Here is a 25449-nt window from a genome sequence, read left to right on the forward strand (position 1 = left end):
TGGACAAGGGAGGAAATGTGCGTTATCATAGAGCTGATGGAATTTTACGTGCGCCAGTTTCGTGAAAAGTGTGATTTACGAAGTAGAAACATCCCGCAAGTGCCACCAGAGTGCGCTCGACTGAGTACACAACATGGGGGCCCACTTACCGTACGCACTAAAGGCCGCATCGTATCCGAGTGGTGAGCACCACGTGGAACGTTCGACAGCTCGGTCCGTGTTCCCGGTGGCGTCGTCTGAGGAGAGAAGAGGCGGCCCCGCCTCAGTAGTTTCCCTCGGCGAGAGGTCGGGCAACCGCGCGCACCGCCGCCACCCCTGCGGCCGCAGAGCAGGTTTCCCACCCCTCCGCCGGGGCCGGGGGTGGCTGGCGCCACGGACCGCATTCCTGCGCAAACAGCCGGCCTCACACACTTCGCCGGCACTCCTATAAAACCACCAAAATTGTACCTCCCTCTTCCTCACAGCGCCACCAGCAGTCGCGCCACAGGTCTTAACGACTACGCCCGTTACGTCCGAACGTAGCAGACCGCTGTGGAGCGCGTGGCGGAGGGTGCTTTTTCACTCCACTGCCGATTCGAGCAAGCAGTAAGGAAAACAAAGGAAAAATTTGGAGAAGAAATAAAAATCCAAGCGCTACGTCCAAACGTAGCCGACCGCTGTGGAGCGCGTGGCGGAGGGTGCTTTTTCACTCCACTGCCGATTCGAGCAAGCAGTAAGGAAAACAAAAGAAAAATTTGGAGAAGAAATATAAATCCAGGCCCTACGTCCAAACGTAGGCGACCGCTGTGGAGCGCGTGGCGGAGGGTGCTTCTTCACTCCACTGCCGATTCGAGCAAGCAGTAAGGAAAATAAAAGAAAAATTTGGAGTAGGAATTAAAATCCAGGCGTTACGTCCAAACGTCGCCGACCGCTATAGAGCGCATGGCGGAGGGTGCTTTTTCACTCCACTGCCGATTCGAGCAAGCAGTAAGGAAAACAAAAGAAAAATTTGGAGAAGAAATAAAAATCCAAGCGTTACGTCCAAACGTAGGCGACTGCTGTGGAGCGCGTGGCGGAGGGTGCTTTCTCACTCGACTGGCAATTCGAGCCAGCAGTAAGGAAAAGAAAGAAAAGTTTAGATAAGAAATAAAAATTTTGACGTTTGCCGATGACACTGTAATTCTGTCAGAGACGGCAAAGGACCTGGAAGAGCAGTCAAACGGGAAGGACAGTAAATGAATTGTATCCATAGTGAATGTTCAATTATAGGGGGTAGGAAAATTTCCGCAAGCAGGCACAATAAAAGATTATTTATTTGTCACGTGACCGGTTTCGGGTCTATGTAAGTACAGATATATTTTCGGCAATTGCTGCCTTGTCACTTACAATTGTCCCACTTGTATCTGTTTAGTCACCAGCAAATAAGTTTTTTGTATTTGTACAGTGTTCTCCAGCAATATAAACATGTACATCAGTGTATAAACACCTGAGGATGGGCTCAAGCCCCAAACCGGTCGAGTGACAAATAAATAATCTTTTATTGTGACTGCTAGCGGAAATTTTCTACACCCTACGGAATGGGCAGTGTCTTGAAAGGAGGATATAAGAAGAACATCAACAAAAGGAAAATCAAGAGAACGGAATGCAGTCTACTTAACTAGAGAAGAAGACAATAGAAGCTTTCGAAATGTGGTGCTACAGAAGAATGCTGAAGATTAGATGGGTAGATCACGTAACTAATGGGGAAGTACTGAATAGAATAGGGGAGAAGAGGAATTTGTTCCACAACTTGAGTAGAAGAAGCGATCGGTTGGTAGGGCACGTTCTGAGGCATCAAGTGATCACCATTTTAGTATTGGAGGAAAGCGTGGAGGACAAAAATAGTACAGGGAGACCAAGGGACGAATACACTGAGCAGATTCTGAAGGACGTAGGCTGCAGTAGTTACTGGGAGATGATGAAGCTTGCACAGGATAGAGTTGCATGGAGAGCTGCATTAGACCAGTCTCAGGACTGAAGACCACAACAACAACAACAAGAACAACCTATTCGAGTCGCTCCCCGATTCATTGGCATTCAACAGACAGCGGATACCGGCGCCCAGACTCTTGCCGTGTTCCTACAGGCGTTCGACGCACTTCCGCACTGCTGCGCAGTCAGTAACACGCTAGCGTATACGGTATTGCTCATTCGCTCTGTGGCTGAAGTACGAACTACGCTAATTGAAGATGGGCGAAGGCCCGAAATGCGTATCAGCTTCAGTAAAAATACGTAAGAAAGTGACTGGTTGCTGTATTTATTAAAATAATACAATCCGCAGCCACGTTGCTCAACAGCCAGTAAAAATGAGAAACTATTGTTCTCAGTATTGCCAGTGCGTACAGTGTGTGCGAGTTCGAGAAATGACGTTTTAGCAATTTTCGCTGTTGAAACCTCGTTATCAGATTATGTCGCTTCACTGTCTCTGTAGAGCTGAACGTGGGAAGCAAGGAGAGGGTGTTGGTTGGTGGCCGGTACCCCCGCTGCACGCAGTTATTAACAACCGTGAGCAAAGAGCTGCTTAAGGGGCTCCGGAACGCCCTATACTTGCAATGTTAAAATAACGCTTATAAATTACATCTTTCCTCACAAAGTATTTGAGGTAGCAAGTTGAACTTTTTACAGATTATTTATTGGAATATGGGCTACAACTTAACACAGGGATTTTACAAAATTTTAGTTCAGTTATTAAAGATGATTTTTTTTCAATTGTAATGAAAATTCACAACATTTTTTTGCAATTTTTTATTTATATATTCAAAAATATACAGTTTTTTGGAAAAAGGCTGTGTTAAATTATGCAGAAGGTACTGTGTAACATTTACTGAAAGTTTGAAACAAATATGTTTGGAAGATCCTTAGAAAACATGTAATTGGTACGAGAAAATAAAAGTTTTGGGAATCGAGCGACAAAGATTGGATTAACTTTTTAGTGCATTCCAGGTCCATAGGATGGATTATCTTCATCCTCTGCAAACTCCTCCTCCAGCTTCCTCTTGTTCCTCCTCCTGTTTAGTCTTGCTTGTATTTCTAGACTCTTTACAGCCCTGTCTGCAGCCCGAAGGCGTTCCTTGTCTAAAGCAAGCATCGCTCGTACCATGTTAGAATGTTATTATTTACAGTAATAACACATACCTTTGGCTTTCCAACATTTCTCCTTTTCTTAAAAGCCTTCAGAGGATTTCTAATAACTTTACTTTTACTCATTATTATACTTCAACAAAACAGAGACTCAAGAAACAGAATTAATTACGAATATTTTCGAGATAACGACAGAGTAAATAAACATGAAACAATCGACAGTCACACCAGCGATATATATCGAACCATCACAGGTTAGCCACAACACATACTTTATCTCACATCACTAAAATGTACCTGATGAACACGGATGTTAATAATAACACCATTTGCAGCAGTTTAACAGCGCCACAGTGGGTCACGCCCATGTAGAACACATTTCAAAAAAAATTTAAAAATAGTAGTAGTCTTCGGAATTGAATAAATTATATATCTATTAAAAGGTAATATTCTGCGGATTCAGAAAACGCAAAAAAGTAAAAATTGAACTTTTCATGATTTTGAGCCTTTCCGGAGCCCCTTAAGCTTCCATGTGCTGCGGTACAAGCTCACCTCTACAGTCCCCTCTAGCCTTACAGCTGTTGAAGTACAGAGTCCGCTATGAACACTATTTTGTTTGCCATGTGCTGCCTGATTCTAAGCTGAAAGCTGTGACGGTGACACGCTGGAACTCACATTGCGTACACACTCGAACCACCTCTAACTAACTCAACTAACTAACCGGACCTCCGATCCGCCGCTACGATTCTAAATACTGGCGGCTGAGAGGGCGCGTTTCCAGGGAGCGTCTCGTTGGCCTCGATCGATTTCTCGTAATTTTTATGCCTCATCGTGTGCTAGCCACAGCGATGTCGGAGATTTGATGTTTTACCGGATTCCTGATATTCACTCTACACTCGTGATGTGATCGTACTACACTCGTGAAGTGGTCATACTGGAAAACCCGAACTTCATCGCTACATCGGAGATACTGTGTCCCATCGCTCGCGCCGCGCATCGACTATAACGCCACGTTCAAACTCACTTAAATCTCGATAACCTGCCATTGTAGAAGCAGTAACCGATCTAACAACTGCGCCAGACACTTGTTGTCTTATATAGGCGTTGCCGACCACAGTGCAGTATTCTACATGTTTACGTATTTCTGTATTTGAATACGGATGCCTATAGCAGTTTCTTTGGCGCTTCAGTGTATAACTACTGTTAAAAATCGGTACTTAATTTTTGGATGCTCACGTATTAGTATTACGATTGCATCCCTCTACCAAAAATATAGCTTACTGCTGCCATACACTCTATACAGTATCTTTAATTAAACATATTTCTTACTCTGACGTCTATGAAACTGGCTTTTTTTCACTCATGTGAAGCTAGGTCCGTTTTGAAAAAATTGAACCAGTGTGTTGCCATAAAAATAAAGTAGTGTGTGTTACAACAGTATACAGGAAACTAAGCAGCCTGTACATAATGGCTGTGCGAAAATGAAAGCAAGTCTTGATAACCATACCGTACTGTGAACGAAAAAGCCTTTATTTATCTTAGCGCACCGCATCAGTAACGAACAGAAACAGAAAGTTGTAATAAGCCATCAGTAAGTGGAGTCGGAAAACTTCGAAACCGCTAATGGATTAACCTAAATTGACTTTTTTAAACCTTGTTTGTTGCTGGCTGCTTCTTAAATTAGGAACCTTAAAAGAGTACTACAGCCACATCTCTCAATATGTCAACTTTTGACAAGATAGTGTTCACATGCATCGAAACTGCTTACAAGAATAATATACAGAAGAATGGAAAAGAAAATTGAGAATGCGCTAGGTGACGATCAGTTTGGCTTTAGGAAAAGTAAAGGGACGAGAGAGGCAATTCTGACGTTACGGCTAATAATGGAAGCAAGGCTAAAGAAAAATCAAGACACTTTCATAGGATTTGTCGACCTGGAAAAAGCGTTCGACAATATAAAATGGTGCAAGCTGTTCGAGATTCTGAAAAAAGTAGGGGTAAGCTATAGGGGGAGACGGGTCATATACAATATGTACAACAACCAAGAGGGAATAATAAGAGTGGACGATGAAGAACGAAGTACTCGTATTAAGAAGGATGTAAGACAAGGCTGTAGCCTTTCGCCCCTACTCTTCAATCTGTACATCGAGGAAGCAATGATGGAAATAAAAGAAATGTTCAGGAGTGGAATTAAAATACAAGGTGAAAGGATATCAATGATACGATTCGCTGATGACATTGCTGTCCTGAGTGAAAGTGAAGAAGAATTAAATGATCTGCTGAACGGAATGAATAGTCTAATGAGTAGACAGTATGGTTTGAGAGTAAATCGGAGAAAGACGAAGGTGATGAGAAGTAGTAGAAATGAGAGGAGCGAGAAACTTAACATCAGGATTGATGGTCACGAAGTCAATGAAGTTAAGGAATTCTGCTACCTAGGCAGTAAAATAACCAATGACGGACGGAGCAAGGAGGACATCAAAAGCAGACTCGCTATGGCAAAAAAGGCATTTCTGGCCAAGAGAAGTCTACTAATATCAAATACCGGCCTTAATTTGAGGAAGAAATTTCTGAGGATGTACGTCTGAGGTACAGCATTGTATGGTAGTGAAACATGGACTGTGGGAAAACCGGAACAGAAGAGAATCGAAGCATTTGAGATGTGGTGCTATAGACGAATGTTGAAAATTAGCTGGACTGATAAGGTAAGGAATGAGGAGGTTCTACGCAGAATCGGAGAGGAAAGGAATATGCTATGCAGACGTTCCTATAGACCGTCATCAACAAGTCAGGAGGTGTTACTGTGCACTGTTTATGTTTCCAGTCCTTCTTTGTTCATTATCCAATTTCAGTTTTTCGAGTAGTCATTTAGGACGAAACAGTTTTAATACGACTATGCACGGGTACTCATTTAACTATGTGATCAAAACTATCTGGACACCTGGCTGAAACTGACTTACAAGTTGGTGGCGCCCTCCATCGGTAATGCTGGAATTCAGTATGGTGTTGGCCCACCCTTAGCCTTGATGACAGCTTCCATTCTCGCAGGCATGCATTCAGTCAAGTGCTGGGAGGTTTCTTGGGGAATGGCAGCCCATTCTTCACGGAGAGCTGCACTGAGGAGAGGTATCGATGTCGCTCGGTGAGGGCTGGCACGAAGTCGGCGTTTCAAAACATCCCAAAGGTGTTCTATAGGATTCAGGTCAGGACTCTGTGCAGGCCAGTCCATTACAGGGACGTTATTGTCGTGTAACTACTCCGCCACAGGCAGTGCGTTATGAACAGGTGCTCGATCGTGTTGAAAGATGCAATTGCCATTCCCCGAATTGCTCTTGAACAGTGGGAAGCGAGAAGGTGCTTAAAAGATCAATGTAGGCCACGCAAAACAACAAGGGGTGTAAGCCCCCTCCATGAAACACAACGACCACACCACAACACCACCGCCTCCGAATTTTAGTGTCGGCACTGCACACGGTGGCACATGACGTTCATAGGGCACTCGCCATACCAACACTTTGCCACCTTGTGTACCCTGATTCGTCACTCCACACAAGGTTTTCCACTCTTCAATCGTCCAATGTTTACGCTCCTTACACCAAGCGAGGCGTTGTTTGGCATTTACCTTCGTGATGTGTGACGTATCAGCAGCCGCTCGACCATGAATTCCAAGTTCTCTCACCTCCCGCCTAACTGTCATAGTAGTTGCAGTGGGTCCTGATGCAGTTTGGAATTCCTGTGTGATGGCCTGGATAGATGTCTGCCTGTTACAGATTACGACGCTCTTCAACTGTCGGCGGTCTCTGTCAGTCGACAGACGAGGTCGGCCTGTACGCTTTTGTGCTGTACGTGTCCTTTCACATTTTCACTTCGCTATCAGATCGGAAACAGTGGATCTAGGGATGTTTAAGACTGTGGAAATCTCGCGTACAGACGTACGACACAAGTGACACACAATCACTTGACCACGTTCGAAGTGCGTGAGGTGTGCGAAGCGCCCCATTCTGCTCTGTCAGGGTGTCTAATGACTACTGAGGTCGCTGATGTGGAGTATCTGGCAGTAGATGGCAGCACAATGCACCTAATATGAAAAACGTACGTTCTTGGGAGTGTCCGGATACTTCTGATGACAGTGTGTATTGACCCCTTTACGACGGTCACGGCAATGTTGGCATTGGCATTTTTTTTTTATTAATCTAAAAACGTAGTGGGTGTATTAGCTTGTTGAATTACACAACAGTAGAGGGAAACGCTTCTGCTTTCGAAAATTACGTCACACATCTCCAATGACCGGTAAGAGCTCTGCGAAAGTGTTCAGTCACACAAAATAACCGCGAAATGTAAAAAAAAAAGTTTTATTGTGTTAATCACATCTGCAGCACACTCCGCAATTCACACTTGAATGGCTGGCATCGGACTCTTCGAACAACTCTCACGCTAAATCTCTACCGTTCGATTCCTGCACAGCGTGTGGGACAGACGGGACTTCAAACGGTTCAAATGGCTCTGAGCACTATGTGACTTAACTTCTGAGGTCATCAGTCGCCTAGAACTTAGAACTAATTAAACCTAACTAACGTAAGGACATCGCACACATCCATGCCCGAGGCAAGATTCGAACCTGCGACCGTAGCGGTCCCTCGGTTCCAGATTGTAGCGCCTTGAACCGCACGGCCACTCCGGCCGGCCAGACGGGACTCTATTACATTTCAGCTCGAGCTCCGATTTCTGTTATTTTATTAACATATTATTTCTCTCTATGCAGGTGGGGGTCAAGAAAGTATTCTACCATTCTGCGGAGAGAGTTGGAGAATTTCGTGAAAAGATCTCGCCGCAGCGAGAAGCACCTTTGCTTGAAAGATTTCACCCCAAGACGAGAATCGAACGCTCTCCCCCCTATTAAGTGAGCGTACAAGGCAGCCTACGCTTATTTGAACTTTTCCGATGTCCTCCGTCAATCCCATCTGGTAAGGATCCAATACCGCACAGCAATACTTTATCAGAGCACGGACAACCGTGTTGTATAGCCTACAGTCTCTTTGCAAGCGGAACACAACATGTGATCACCAACAAAGAGAAAGCTTCAGAGGTGAAAGTAAGTTTGTGCGTAGTTTGCCGGGTAGTGATATTGGACCATTGCTTTCCATAACATACTGGGTGGCCACAGCGTCTTTCTGTGACTACAAAAAAATTGCTTCCAAGGAACTAGTCTCGATACAACTAGGGGGCTGGTTGCAAATGGTAGCTTTACTCATGTGGTTTCTAGCAAGCGCTGTGTGAGGCCGGCCACATAGCAAAATTCGCACACAGGTTCTGGCTGCAGGAAAGAGCTATCACATCCGCTTGTTCAGAGAAGCTGTAGAAGTACAGAAAGACGAGTATAGGTTCAACGCGAAGGAAGAATGCCTTAAGGTGAAAGGATTCTGGACTCCTGTGGTGCAGCGAATGACCGTTGCAGGTAGCAAGAGAAGAGCACATGAAATGACCACGAAATAGCCCTCGCACGTTGGCGCGCCAGGCACGCTACATACAGTCTGCGGCCGCGAGCTCGGCTCCAGTTCACCACCAGCAGTGGAGGGTCAAGCTCTGATAATGCCAGCCATTCGTGCAGGCGAAACATCAATAAAAAAAAAAAAAAAAAAAAAAAAAACATCGAGAAGCGACGGTCGAAGAACCCGAGGCAGGAGCCAACGGCCACCAGTTTGTCAACAAATGGCCACGAAAGTCTTAACAGTTTTGTACTAGTTTCTAATTGCTACACTTCCATATTGTATGCTGTTTTTTTCCAAATGGTAGCGGTAGCTTAACATGTGAACACTATTTTTTTTTTTTTTTGTCATCAGTCTACTGACTGGTTTGATGCGGCCTGCCACGAATTCCTTTCCTGTGCTAACCTCTTCATCTCAGAGTAGCACTTGCAACCTACGTCCTCAATTATTTGCTTGACGTATTCCAATCTCTGTCTTCCTCTACAGTTATTGCCCTCTGCAGCTCCCTCTAGTACCATTGAAGTCATTCCCTCATGTCTTAGTAGATGTCCTATCATCCTGTCCCTTCTCCTTATCAGTGTTTTCCACATATTCCTTTCCTCTCCGATTATGCGTAGAACCTCCTCATTCTTTACCTTATCAGTCCACCTAATTTTCAACATTCGTCTATAGCACCACATCTCAAATGCTTCGATTCTCTTCTGTTCTGGTTTTCCCACAGTCCATGTTTCACTACCATACAATGCTGTACCCCAGACGTACATCCTCAGAAATTTCTTCCTCAAATTAAGGCCGGTATTTGATATTAGTAGACTTCTCTTGGCCAGAAATGTTTTTTTTGCCATAGCGAGTCTGCTTTTGATCTCCTCCTTGTTCCGTCCGTCATTGGTTATTTTACTGCCTAGGTAGCAGAATTCCTTAACTTCATTGACTTCGTGACCATCAATCCTGATGTTAAGTTTCTCGCTGCTCTCGTTTCTACTACTTCTCATTACCTTCGTCTTTCTCCGATTTACTCTCAAACCATACTGTGTACTCATTAGACTGTTCATTCTGTTCAGCAGATCATTTAATTCTTCTTCACATTCACTCAGGATAGCAATGTCATCAGCGAATCGTATCATTGATATCCTTTCACCTTGTATTTTAATTCCACTCCTGAACCTTTCTTTTATTTCCATCATTGCTTCCTCGATGCACAGATTGAAGAGTAGGGGCGAAAGGCTACAGCCTTGTCTTACACCCTTCTTAATACGAGCACTTCGTTCTTGATCGTCCACTCTTATGATTCCCTCTTGGTTGTTGTACATATTGTATATGACCCGTCTCTCCCTATAGCTTACCCCTACTTTTTTCAGAATCTCGAACAGCTTGCACCATTTTATATTGTCGAACGCTTTTTCCAGATCGACAAATCCTATGAGAGTGTCTTGATTTTTCTTTAGCCTTGCTTCCATTATTAGCCGTAACGTCAGAATTGCCTCTCTCGTCCCTTTACTTTTCCTAAAGCCAAACTGATCGTCACCTAGCGCATTCTCAATTTTCTTTTCCATTCTTCTGTATATTATTCTTGTAAGCAGCTTCGATGCATGTGAACACTATCTTGTCAAAAGTTGACATATTGAGAGATGTGGCTGTAGTACTCTTTTAAGGTTCCTAATTTAAGAAGCAGCCAGCAACAAACAAGGTTTAAAAAAGTCAATTTAGGCTAATCCATTAGCGGTTTCGAAGTTTTACGACTCCACTTACAGATGGCTTATTACAACTTTCTGTTTCTGTTCGTTACTGATGCGGTGCGCTAAGATAAATAAAGGCTTTTTCGTTCACAGTACGGTATGGTTACCAAGACTTGCTTTCATTTTCGCACAGCCATTATGTACAGGCTGCTTAGTTTCCTGTATACTGTTGTAACACACACTACTTTATTTTTATGGCAACACACTGGTTCAACATTTTCAAAACGGACCTAGCTTCACATGAGTGAAAAAAAGCCAGTTTAATAGACGTCAGAGTAAGAAATATGTTTAATTAAAGATACTGTATAGAGTGTATGGCAGCAGTAAGCTATATTTTTGGTAGAGGGATGCAATCGTAATACTAATACGTGAGCATCCAAAAATTAAGTACCGATTTTTAACAGTAGTTATACACTGAAGCGCCAAAGAAACTGCTATAGGCATCCGTATTCAAATACAGAAATACGTAAACATGTAGAATACTGCACTGTGGTCGGCAACGCCTATATAAGACAACAAGTGTCTGGCGCAGTTGTTAGATCGGTTACTGCTTCTACTATGGCAGGTTATCGAGATTTAAGTGAGTTTGAACGTGGTGTTATAGTCGATGCGCGGCTCGAGCGATGGGACACAGTATCTCCGATGTAGCGATGAAGTTCGGGTTTTCCAGTATGACCACTTCACGAGTGTAGTACAACCACATCACGAGTGTAGAGTGAATATCAGGAATCCGGTAAAACATCAAATCTCCGACATCGCTGCGGCCACAAAAAAGGTCCTGCAAATACAGGATCAACGACAACTGAAGAGAATCGTTCAACGTGACAAGGTGCAAGCCTTCTGCAATCTGCTGCACAGTTCAATGCTGGACCATCAACAAGTGTCATCGTGCGAACTGTTCAATGAAACATATTCGGTGTGGGCTTTCGGAACTGAAGGCCTGCTCACGTACCCTTGATGGACCCTGCATGCCAGCAGGGGACTGTTCAATCTGTTGGAGGCTCTGTAATGGTGTGGGCCGTGTGGAGTGATATGGGACCCCTGACACGTCTAGATACGAGGGCAGTTCAATAAGTAATGCAACACATTTTTTTCCGAAACAGGGGTTGTTTTATTCAGCATTGAAATACACCAGGTTATTCCCCAATCTTTTAGCTACGCAACACTATTTTTCAACGTAATCTCCATTCAATGCTACGGCCTTACGCCACCTTGAAATGAGGGCCTGTATGCCTGCACGGTACCATTCCACTGGTCGATGTCGGAGCCAACGTCGTACTGCATCAATAACTTCTTCATCATCCGCGTAGTGCCTCCCACGGATTGCGTCCTCCATTGGGCCAAACATATGGAAATCCGACGGTGCGAGATCGGGGCTGTAGGGTGCATGAGGAAGAACAGTCCACTGAAGTTTTGTGAGCTCCTCTCGGGTGCGAAGACTTGTGTGAGGTCTTGCGTTGTCATGAAGAAGGAGAAGTTCGTTCAGATTTTTGTGCCTACGAACACGCTGAAGTCGTTTCTTCAATTTCTGAAGAGTAGCACAATACACTTCACAGTTGATCGTTTGACCATGGGGAAGGACATCGAACAGAATAACCCCTTCAGCGTCCCAGAAGACTGTAACCATGACGTTACCGGCTGAGGGCATGGCTTTAAACTCTTTCTTGGTAGGGGAGTGGGTGTGGCGCCACTCCATTGATCGCCGTTTTGTTTCAGGTTCGAAGTGATGAACCCATGTTTCATCGCCTGTAACAATCTTTGACAAGAAATTGTCTCCCTCAGCCACATGACGAGCAAAGAATTCCGCACAGATGGTTCTCCTTTGCTCTTTATGGTGTTCGGTTAGACAACGAGGGACCCAGCGGGAACAAACCTTTGAATATCCCAACTGGTGAACAATTGTGACAGCACTACCAACAGAGATGTCAAGTTGAGCACTGAGTTGTTTGATGGTGATCCGTCGATCATCTCGAACGAGTGTGTTCGCACGCTCCGCCATTGCAGGAGTCACAGCTGTGCACGGCCGGCCCGCACGCGGGAGATTAGACAGTCTTGCTTGACCTTGCGGCGATGATGACACACACTTTGCCCAACGACTCACCGTGCTTTTGTCCACTGCCAGATCACCGTAGACATTCTGCAAGCGCCTATGAATATCTGAGATGCCCTGGTTTTCCGCAAAAAGAAACTGGATCACTGCCCGTTGTTTGCAACGCACATCCGTTACAGACGCCATTTTAACAGCTCCGTACAGCGCTGCCACCTGTCGGAAGTCAATGAAACTATACTAGACGAAGCGGGAATGTTTCCGGTTTTTTCAACCAAAATTGGCCGAGAAAAAAAATGTGTTGCATTACTTATTGAACTGCCCTCGTACAATTCTGACAGGTGACACCTACTTAAGCGTCCTGCCTGATCACCTGCATCCATTCACGGTCATTGTGCATTCCGACGGACTTGGGCAATTCCAGCGGGACAATGCGACACTCCACACGTCCAGAATTGCTACACAGTGGCTCCAGGAACATTCTTCTGTGTTTCACCTGCTCACTAAAATCTCCAGAATTGTGAATATCTGGGAAGCCTTTCAACGTGCTGTTCAGAAGAGATCTACGTCCCCTCGTACTCTTGCCGATTTATGCCCTGCAGGATTCGTGGTGTCAGTTCCCTCCAGCACTACTTCAGACATTAGTCGAGTCCATGCCACGTCATGTTGCAGCACTTCTGCCTGCTCACAGGGGCTCTACACGATATTAGGGAGGTATACTTCTTTCTTTGGCTCCCCAGTTTACAAGAAAGCCAATGAAGGTTATATAATTCGAAAGGAACTTAGCGTAGCTGTGCACAAAAGGAAAAAAAAGGGTCATGTATATCCGTAGCCATTAGGAGAGCTAAAGGTAAGTAGATATACACATGAGTAAACTTTTGTTTGTCAGTCTGCTACCAACGTTTCTCCACGTAACGGTCAGGTGCTACGACAGAAATGGCAGACAACGGGAACAATGTTTCTTGAAATAGGATTCTAGGGACGCTCATGTTTAAATGCTTCATCTGCAGTAACACACGCATACCGGGCAGCTACAGTGCCACAACTGCTAGGGCATTGATGTTGTCAACAGTGGAATACAATAGTAGTATTAAAACAATGTAGCCATCATGGGCGACGCAGACTGTACATAACGTTGGTTACTGATGTCTTTTCGTTTACTTTTGCCTAACAGTAAACGGAACTAGCTTTATTGTTCATTGCCGCCGTTACCACAAAATTTTAGGTACGTTCCTAACTTTCAATATGTTCATTTTGAATAGCTGTGACTTCCCTTATTGTACAGAAACTATAAAGAGTGAGTCACTAACAATTGCCACCTAGAATAACTCTGAAAGTATGATAGTAACTGAAAAGTTTGTGGGAGAAATGTTGCATGGGACAACGGGGGCCATAATATGACGTTGGTTTTTTGTCACTAGGTGGGGTCGCTTCAGAGATATGTAGGACAACTTATTCTTTTTTTTTAATGGGGTGCTATGGTTTGGTACTCATTTTCTGATAGCGGCTATCGAGACGAACCCGATGATGTGTAAGGTCAACGAAGGTCACAAAGGTGGCATGGATGTCCATTTACAGAAGGTATTTGAAGTGATGACCTTTGGTATCAATGCAGTGCTGCAATTTTACTATCATGCATTGAGTGGTATTCCATATCACTTCTGCACTTATCGAAGCACATGCTCTGACAATTCTCTCTCGTATATCGTGCAAATAGTACATATTCGCCGAATACGGCGTATCTATCTAACGTACCATTGACATGTAAACACCATTCGACGGTTTCGCAATACAACACTAATAGGAACGGTAAGCCTAGTATCGTCGAATCAACGAATGTGAATGATGTATTCCTTCGAAGAACAAGTCGATATGCTTCTCATTTACGGAGAATGCCAACGAAATTCAGTTAGAGCTAGAGACTTATACGCTGAAACATATCGTCAACGTACTCGCTCTGCACACCGTACATTTAAATACACTCCTGGAAATTGAAATAAGAACACCGTGAATTCATTGTCCCACGAAGGGGAAACTTCATTGGCACATTCCTGGGGTCAGATACATCACATGATCACACTGACAGAACCACAGGCACATACACACAGGCAACAGAGCATGCACAATGTCGGCACTAGTACAGTGTATATCCACCTTTCGCAGCAATGCAGGCTGCTATTCTCCCATGCAGACGATCGTAGAGATGCTGGATGTAGTCCTGTGGAACGGCTTGCCATGCCATTTCCACCTGGCGCCTCAGTTGGACCAGCGTTCGTGCTGGACGTGCAGACCGCGTGAGACGACGCTTCATCCAGTCCCAAACATGCTCAATGGGGGACGGATCCGGAGATCTTGCTGGCCAGGGTAGCTGACTTACACCTTCTAGAGCACGTTGGGTGGCACGGGATACATGCGGACGTGCATTGTCCTGTTGGAACAGCAAGTTCCCTTGCCGGTCTAGGAATGGTAGAACGATGGGTTCGATGACGGTTTGGATGTACCGTGCACTATTCAGTGTCCCCTCGACGATCACCAGTGGTGTACGGCCAGTGTAGGAGATCGCTCCCCACACCATGATGCCGGGTGTTGGCCCTGTGTGCCTCGGTCGTATGCAGTCCTGATTGTGGCGCTCACCTGCACGGCGCCAAACACGCATACGACCATCATTGGCACCAAGGCAGAAGCGACTCTCATCGCTGAAGACGACACGTCTCCATTCGTCCCTCCATTCACGCCTGTCGCGACACCACTGGAGGCGGGCTGCACGATGTTGGGGCGTGAGCGGAAGACGGCCTAACGGTGTGCGGGACCGTAGCCCAGCTTCATGGAGACGGTTGCGAATGGTCCTCGCCGATACCCCAAGAGCAACTGTGTCCCTAATTTGCTGGGAAGTGGCGGTGCGGTCCCCTACGGCACTGCGTAGGATCCTACGGTCTTGGCGTGCATCCGTGCGTCGCTGCGGTCCGGTCCCAGGTCGACGGGCACGTGCACCTTCCGCCGACCACTGGCGACAACATCGATGTACTGTGGAGACCTCACGCCCCACGTGTTGAGCAATTCGGCGGTACGTCCACCCGGCCTCCCGCATGCCCACTATACGCCCTCGCTCAAAGTCCGTCAACTGCACACACGGTTCACGTCCACGCTGTCGCGGCATGCTACTAGTGTTAAAGACTGCGATGGAGCTCCGTATGCCACGGCAAACTGGCTGACACTGACGGCGGCGGTGCACAAATGCTGCGCAGCTAGCGCCATTCGACGGCCAACACCGCGGTTCCTGGTGTGTCCGCTGTGCCGTGCGTGTGATCATTGCTTGTACAGCCCTCTCGCAGTGTCCGGAGCAAGTACGGTGGGTCTGACACACCGGTGTCAATGTGTTCTTTTTTCCATTTCCAGGAGTGTACGTGTATGATAAATTGAGAACAACTGGATCATTGACGCATCGGAAACAGATCCGACTAAAGAACGTTTCTAACGAGGAAACGGAATTTGATGCTCTTGCCACTGTGGTTCGAGGTACTTGTGTTAGTTCGCGTCAGATCACAAGGGAATCTGGCATGAGCCAGAGTAGTGTTGTCCGTATTCTGCATCGCCATAAATATCGTCCTTATTATATCAGTGTCCACCAAGAATTAACTGGTACAAAGTGTATGCGTCGCAATGAACTGCCGATGGGCTCCAGATTCAAAGGGATGACTCATTTATTAATTTTATTTTATTTACTGACGAGGCTACATTCACGAATCAGGAAATGTTAATTTGTATAACATGCATTATAGCGCAACTGAAAATCCATGTTGGCTGTGGCAAGTTGCACACCAAAAGCCGTGGTCAGTGAATGTATGGTGTGGGATTGTGGAGTACAGAATTACAGGTCCCTGTTTCATCGAAAGACATCTTAATGGTAGGAAGTACACCACATTCCTGAAAGAAACATTAGGTCTGTTATCGGAAGAAATACCTTTAGGAACAAGGAACAGAATGTGGTATCAACACGATGGGTGTCCGGCACGTTTTTCGCTGATGGCTAGAAATGAGTTGCAGCCACAATTCCCAAGTCGTTAGACTGGACGCAGAGGAGACGTGTCGCGGCAGGATCTTTCGCCAGACTTGACGCTTCTCGATTTTTTCTTGTGAGGATTCGTAAAAGACATTGTTTACAAAGACGTTCCAACTACACCTGAAGATATGCGAGAGAGAGTTGTCGGAGCATGAGCTTGGATAAGTGCCGATGTGATAAGGAATACCACTCAATCCATGATAAGTAGATTGCAACACTGCATTGATAACAATGGTCAATCACTTCGAACACCTTCTGTAAATGGACGTTCATTGTGACCTTCGTTGACCTTCAAAGACCTTATTGTTGCACATCATTGGATTCGTCTCGATAGCCGCTATCACAAAATGAGTACCAAACTGTAGCATCCCGTTTTTTAAATAAAAAAACAAACGAAGTTGACCATATCTCTGAAGCGACCCCACCTACCAACAAAAAACCAACGTCATATTATGGCCCCTGTTATCGCGTGCAACTTTTGTCTCACAAACTTTTCAGCTTCTATCATACTTTCAGTGTTATTCCGTATTTGTTTTAGACTATGCCTCAGAGAAGGCCGCGAACAGGCCGGCTGAAAGACGAAGAGGTAGAGATACGTAATTTTTGCGAGGACCAAGGAATAGGAATAATGCTGACATCGATAATGATGATTCTATTGTTCTTCTCAAAGATAATTTTAAATGTGCTCGGAGCGTTGTTCCAATAGCTACATTTGCGACATGATGAATTTACATTGCGAATTTTGTAATGCAAAACATTTTGCAGGTGAGGTTCCTTTACATGATACAAGGACGTTCACAGTGTGTTTGTTAAATACTTATACACTCCTGGAAATGGAAAAAAGAACACATTGACACCGGTGTGTCAGACCCACCATACTTGCTCCGGACACTGCGAGAGGGCTGTACAAGCAATGATCACACGCACGGCACAGCGGACACACCAGGAACCGCGGTGTTGGCCGTCGAATGGCGCTAGCTGCGCAGCATTTGTGCACCGCCGCCGTCAGTGTCAGCCAGTTTGCCGTGGCATACGGAGCTCCATCGCAGTCTTTAACACTGGTAGCATGCCGCGACAGCGTGGACGTGAACCGTATGTGCAGTTGACGGACTTTGAGCGAGGGCGTATAGTGGGCATGCGGGAGGCCGGGTGGACGTACCGCCGAATTGCTCAACACGTGGGGCGTGAGGTCTCCACAGTACATCGATGTTGTCGCCAGTGGTCGGCGGAAGATGCACGTGCCCGTCGACCCGGGACCGGACCGCAGCGACGCACGTATGCACGCCAAGACCGTAGGATCCTACGCAGTGCCGTAGGGGACCGCACCGCCACTTCCCAGCAAATTAGGGACACTGTTGCTCCTGGGGTATCGGCGAGGACCATTCGCAACCGTCTCCATGAAGCTGGGCTACCGTCCCGCACACCGTTAGGCCGTCTTCCGCTCACGCCCCAACATCGTGCAGCCCGCCTCCAGTGGTGTCGCGACAGGCGTGAATGGAGGGACGAATGGAGACGTGTCGTCTTCAGCGATGAGAGTCGCTTCTGCCTTGGTGCCAATGATGGTCGTATGCGTGTTTGGCGCCGTGCAGGTGAGCGCCACAATCAGGACTGCATACGACCGAGGCACACAGGGCCAACACCCGGCATCATGGTGTGGGGAGCGATCTCCTACACTGGCCGTACACCACTGGTGTTCGTCGAGGGGACACTGAATAGTGCACGGTACATCCAAACCGTCATCGAACCCATCGTTCTACCATTCCTAGACCGGCAAGGGAACTTGCTGTTCCAACAGGACAATGCACGTCCGCATGTATCCCGTGCCACCCAACGTGCTCTAGAAGGTGTATGTCAACTACCCTGGCCAGCAAGATCTCCGGATCTGTCCCCCATTGAGCATGTTTGGGACTGGATGAAGCGTCGTCTCACGCGCTCTGCACGTCCAGCACGAACGCTGGTCCAACTGAGGCGCCAGGTGGAAATGGCATGGCAAGCCGTTCCACAGGACTACATCCAGCATCTCTACGATCGTCTCCATGGGAGAATAGCAGTCTGCATTGCTGCGAAAGGTGGATATACACTGTACTAGTGCCGACATTGTGCATGCTCTGTTGCCTGTGTCTATGTGCCTGTGGTTCTGTCAGTGTTATCATGTGATGTATCTGACCCCAGGAATGTGTCAATAAAGTTTCCCCTTCCTGGGACAATGAATTCACGGTGTTCTTATTTCAATTTCCAGGAGTGTAGCTTACATATCGCAGGCAGGCACATACCTCTTACAAGTTGTCGAAAGAAAAAGACGGCAGGCTGCAATTCACTCGAAGAATTTTGAGAAAATGCAGTTCATTCACCAAGGGGTGAGTTACAAAACACTTATTCGCGCGGCGCATGAACATTGCTCATCGCTGTGGGACCCTTACCAGGAATAATGACCACCGTCAGCTGTGCGATGGAATTCCCGCTTATCGGCTTCCGGCTATCCGTGCACGAGTCAAGGCCGGACCTAGTTTTCCAATACGTCCCTGTCCGGCACAAATTTTCACTGTCATCGTTCCATTCTACAGCTGGTGGTGATCCTTACTCGCAATTGCGAATTAATTTGATGTGTTTCGTAACGTCCGTGGTCGCCGCAGTGCATCGCAATCGGAATAACTCTGTTACTGCAATACCGTACTTACCGGGTAGGGCTGACAGACCAGAGGAAGAGCGGCGCGCTTCGCCAGCGCACCCTTCGGTCCGCGCGACGGAGTTACCGAGCTGCTCCACAGACTACAGCAGCAGGCGCTGCACGAGCCGTGTCGTGCATCACAGACGTTGAAACCTCCCCACTACATTTAGCTCAACTTTACCTCCCACTCTGCACAAGTCTACGTATTACCAAAACTACACTCCTGGAAATTGAAATAAGAACACCGTGAATTCATTGTCCCAGGAAGGGGAAACTTTATTGACACATTCCTGGGGTCAGATACATCACATGATCACACTGACAGAACCACAGGCACATAGACACAGGCAACAGAGCATGCACAATGTCGGCACTAGTACAGTGTATATCCACCTTTCGCAGCAATGCAGACTGCTATTCTCCCATGGAGACGATCGTAGAGATGCTGGATGTAGTCCTGTGGAACGGCTTGCCATGCCATTTCCACCTGGCGCCTCAGTTGGACCAGCGTTCGTGCTGGACGTGCAGACCGCGTGAGACGACGCTTCATCCAGTCCCAAACATGCTCAATGGGGGACAGATCCGGAGATCTTGCTGGCCAGGGTAGTTGACTTACACCTTCTAGAGCACGTTGGGTGGCACGGGATACATGCGGACGTGCATTGTCCTGTTGGAACAGCAAGTTCCCTTCCCGGTCTAGGAATGGTAGAACGATGGGTTCGATGACGGTTTGGATGTACCGTGCACTATTCAGTGTCCCCTCGACGATCACCAGTGGTGTACGGCCAGTGTAGGAGATCGCTCCCCACACCATGATGCCGGGTGTTGGCCCTGTGTGCCTCGGTCGTATGCAGTCCTGATTGTGGCGCTCACCTGCACGGCGCCAAACACGCATACGACCATCATTGGCACCAAGGCAGAAGCGACTCTCATCGATGAAGACGACACGTCTCCGTTCGTCCCTCCATTCACGCCTGTCGCGACACCACTGGAGGCGGGCTGCACGATGTTGGGGCGTGAGCGGAAGACGGCCTAACGGTGTGCGGGACCGTAGCCCAGCTTCATGGAGACGGTTGGGAATGGGCCTCGCCGATACCCCAGGAGCAACAGTGTCCCTAATTTGCTGGGAAGTGGCGGTGCGGTCCCCTACGGCACTGCGTAGGATCATACGGTCTTGGCGTGCATCCGTGCGTCGCTGCGGTCCGGTCCCAGGTCGACGGGCACGTGCACCTTCCGCCGACCACTGGCGACAACATCGATGTACTGTGGAGACCTCACGCCCCACGTGTTGAGCAATTCGGCGGTACGTCCACCCGGCCTCCCGCATGCCCACTATACGCCCTCGCTCAAAGTCCGTCAACTGCACATACGGTTCACGTCCACGCTGTCGCGGCATGCTACCAGTGTTAAAGACTGCGATGGAGCTCCGTATGCCACGGCAAACTGGCTGACACTGACGGCGGCGGTGCACAAATGCTGCGCAGCTAGCGCCTTTCGACGGCCAACACCGCGGTTCCTGGTGTGTCCGCTGTGCCGTGCGTGTGATCATTGCTTGTACAGCCCTCTCGCAGTGTCCGGAGCAAGTATGGTGGGTCTGACACACCGGTGTCAATGTGTTCTTTTTTCCATTTCCAGGAGTGTATCTTGCCACAAACTGCAGGGTGATTCAAAAAGAATACCACAACTTTAAAAATGTATATTTAATGAAAGAAACATAATATAACCTTCTGTTGTACATCATTACAAAGAGTATTTAAAAAGGTTTTTTTTCACTCAAAAACAAGTTCAGAGATGTTCAGTATGGCACCCTCCAGACACTCGAGCAATATCAACCCGATACTCCAACTCGTTCCACACTCTCTGTAGCATATCAGGCGTAACAGTTTGGATAGCTGCTGTTATTTCTCGTTTCAAATCATCAATGGTGGCTGGGAGAGGTGGCCGAAACACCATATCCTTAACATACCCCCATAAGAAAAAATCGCAGGTGGTAAGATCAGGGCTTCTTGGAGGCCAGTGATGAACTGCTCTGTCACGGGCTGCCTGGCGGCCAATCCATCGCCTCGGGTAGTTGACGTTCAGGTAGTTACGGACAGATACGTGCCAATGTGGTGGCGCTCCATCCTGCTGAAATATGAATTGTTGTGCTTCTTGTTCGAGCTGAGGGAACAGCCAATTCTCTAACATCTCCAGATACCGTAGTCCAGTTACAGTAGCACCTTCGAAGAAAAAGGTACCAAAAACTTTATTCGCTGAAATGGCACAGAAAACGTTCACCTTAGGCGAGTCACGTTCATACTGAGTTGTTTCCCGCTGATTCTCAGTGCGCCATATACAGACATTGTGACGGTTGACTTTCCCGTTAGTGTGGAAAGTTGCTTCATCACTAAACACAATCTTTGAAACGAAAGATTCATCTGTTTCCATTTGAGCAAGGATAAAATCACAGAAATCGATTCTTTTAATCTTATCAGCCGCAGACAGTGCTTGAACCAATTTCAGACGATAAGGTTTCATAACTAACCTTTTTCGTAGGACTCTCCATACAGTTGATTGTGGAATTTGCAGCTCTCTGCTAGCTCTGCGAGTCGATTTTCCTGGGCTGCGAACAAATGCTTGCTGGATGCGTGCTACATTTTCATCACTCGTTCTCGGCCGTCCAGAACTTTTCCCTTTGCACAAACACCCATTCTCTGTAAACTGTTTATACCAACGTTTAATACACCACCTATCAGGAGGTTTAACACAATTCTTCGTTCGAAATGCACGCTAAACAACTGTGGTCGATTCACTTCTGCCGTACTCAATAACACAAAAAGCTTTCTGTTGAGCGGTCGCCATCTTAGCATCAACTGACGCTGACGCCTAGTCAACAGCGCCTCAAGCGAACAAATGTACAACTTAATGAAACTTTATAGCTCCCTTAATTCGCCGACAGATAGTGCTTAGCTCTGCCTTTTGTCGTTGCAGAGTTTTAAATTCCTAAAGTTGTGGTATTCTTTTTGAATCACCCTGTATTATCTACCTTAAACTTGTATGCTAACCTTTGACTACGCAGACCCCAATCTGAACTGATCTGCAGCTGATCTGCATGCAACCGGTCTTCGTATTAAATGCGTAACTGAAGTAAAACAATTATATCGCCCTAATCAATTTTTCCTCTTACCTCGCGTCTTGACAACATTGTTGCAGATTTGTCGGAAGCGCAACGGCAAACGGTAAGCAGGGAGCGGCTAAGCTAAATTTCCATTTCTAAATAGATATTTAAGCTGTTGCATGTGGTAGTCCGTAATGATAAACTGTGCGGTGGGGAGAGTAATTATTCCTATGAAATGATACTCCAAGACAACGACTTTAGCCGGCCGGTGTGGCCGTGCGGTTCTAGGCGCTTCAGTCTGGAACCGCGTGACCGCTACGGTCGCAGGTTCGAATCCTGCCTCGGGCACAGATGTGTGTGATGTCCTTAGGGTAGTTAGGTTTAAGTAGTTCTAAGTTCTAGGGGACTGATGACCACAGATATTAAGTCCCATAGTGCTCAGAGCCATTTTTTGAACGACTTTAGAATGGAGTATGTATTTCATAATTACAGTAAAAACTCACGTGATCTTCACACATAATATTGGTCTGAACAATACTACGCCTAACAAAGTGAACAATGATTTGAAACAGTTACAGTGTTAACAGAGAATTTCTACAAAAACAAAACAGGTTAATCGGTCATTATGTTAGTCCATGGCTGAGGGAAGTGGGGAGTTCTCTCTCAGCTTTGTGCAAGTTAACTAGCTGACAATAATAACTCCTAGTTGCGCAGTGCTGCTTTCTTACCTCGAACTTCTTCCCTCCAAAAATAATAACATTACTCAAAATATATATTCTCTTCGCTTTCTAATGTTGATACGCCGCTAAATCCACGGGGCAGAACAGGTAATAGGATTGTAGAAACGGCCAAAGCTTGAGGTCAGTTTCTCCTTCTAATTGTCATTTATTGTAATTTAATAACCTTTACAATCAAAGCGGCACATAGCCAGACCTTCACCAAATGCAACTCTTTCACGGCTGAAGAACTCCAAACTAGAAATCTTAACAAAACAACAAGATAAAAATCGAATAAATATAGCAAAAAAATGTTCAAATGTGTGTGAAGTCTTACGGGACTTAACTGCTAAGGTCATCAGTCCCTAAGCTTACACACTACTTAACTTAAATTACCCTAAGGACAAACACACACACACCCATGCCCGAGGGAGGACTCGAACCACCGCCGGGACCAACCGTACAGTCCATGAAGATGGCAATTAAATAATTTAAAAAAACAACAACAACAAACATATGCAAAGTGCAATACAAATGGCTGAGGGGCATAATTAAATATCAGAATTTTAGAATATGTTACCATAGACATTTGAAGGCAAAAGGCAAGAACGTTTAACAACGAGAAATCTTAAAAATCCACGTGATTGAATTGCAATTAAAGAGGCAAATCAAATAAATAGATAAACGTATCACAGCTACGTGGAAAGCTTTAAGGCTAAGCAGATAGAACATACATATGGAAACTGCGACACCAGTGGCTGGAGGCCACAATTAAGTTTCAGAATTTTAAAATATATTACCATAATCGTTTAAAGGCAGAAGACCACAATGTTGAAGCTTCAAACATTGAAAGGTGGCTACACTGAGCCACAGCGCCAGAGATCGCGTCAGAGAGTTTTGTTCCGCCGCCTCCACTGGCAGTGATTATTGAGAAGTAGCGGCAGGCAGTTCTTGCCGAGAAGTTGTGGTGGACACTTTGTTTGTTCCATGTTTCATGCAGTTGTTTGATGGGAGAGATAGCAGATTTTGTTCTAATGGAGATATTGTAATGATCGGAGTGCATTTCATCAATATAAATTAAGGTAACAAACTACTTTTCTTTTTTTTCTCATTATTTCAACGTCCTGAATAATGCTTCATTACAGGTTCAGTCAACAAAGCATCTGGCTTGTGTTCTTGTATTAGAGTGTAATTCTGGTTTTCTTGCGTAATTATAGTATTTCTAATTTTTTTTATCACGTCAGTATAAATGGTATTTGAAATTTCTTGTCTTATTGAAGAAGAACCGTGCCAGATGTGCGTTGAGTCATACTTCCACATACAGAACAGCTACACTTGTGCTTTGTTGGCTTCGTAGATTTTATAGTTGCTGGGGACTTAATTAATTAATTGTGTTAACGGAAGTTGTCTTTCCTTGTTGTTGTTCTAAGCAGTCAGATTGCGTACTAAAACTAGTCAGGGCCAGCCGTTTACGAGACTTGCGTAATCGGACTGACAGCTACCAAAAATATTTGCATTTTTTTTAATTAAGCCCCCATGCAACATAAATTAAAAAAAATTAATTTTGCAAAACTTTTAAGAAAATTAAAAAAGTAACCGTAAGCCTAGAATTTAAAGTAGCTGACAACAGATAATTAAACACCGGTGGCACTCAGAAAGCCTCCAGGGAGGTCGGTCTGCTCTCGTTCACTCAGGTGAGGCAGGTGGTGAGCCCGACTTGGTCAGTCGGAACCCAACCAGGGGACAGCCACGGACCGACCGACACAACGACTTGCTTCCCGTCAATCAGTACATGAGAACTCAAACACAAAAGGTTACAAACGTGATAATCCACAATGGAGTATGTATTATCTGTCAAAGTTACACACCTTGCTGGACAGCGACAACAAGTGAGGAAAGGACGCTGCCCGAAATTACGTTAGTGGCCGGGGCAGGTAACTGGAACACTAACGGCCACAAGGCAGAAAATTCCGCTGGTGCACTCAATTTGTAGTCAACCAAAATAGTTAATTGCACCTCGTTGTTGTTGTGGTCTTCAGTCCTGAGACTGGTTTGATGCAACTCTCCATGCTACTCTATCCTGTGCAAGCTTCTTCATCTCCAAGTACCTATTGCAAAAAAATGGTTCAAATGGCTCTGAGCACTATGGGACTTAACTTCTAAGGTCATCAGTCCCCCAGAACCTAGAACTACTTAAACCTAACTAACCTAAGGACATCACACACATCCATGCCCGAGGCAGGATTCGAACCTGCGACCGTAGCGGTCACGCGGTTCCAGACTGTAGCGCCTTTAACCGCTTGGCCACACCGGCCGGCACCTATTGCAACCTACATCCTTCATCCTTCTGAATCTGCTTAGTGTATTCATCTCTTGGTCTCCCACTACGATTTTTACCCTCCACGCTACCCTCCAATGCTAAATTTGTGATCCCCCGATGCCTCAGAACATGTCCTACCAACCGATCCCTTCTTCTGGTCAAGTTGTGCCACAAACTTCTCTTCTCCCCAATCCTATTCAATACTTCCTCATTAGTTACG

Source organism: Schistocerca cancellata, chromosome 11 (genome assembly GCF_023864275.1).
Source record: "Schistocerca cancellata isolate TAMUIC-IGC-003103 chromosome 11, iqSchCanc2.1, whole genome shotgun sequence".
In the NCBI taxonomy this organism is placed as follows: Eukaryota; Metazoa; Arthropoda; class Insecta; order Orthoptera; family Acrididae; genus Schistocerca; species Schistocerca cancellata.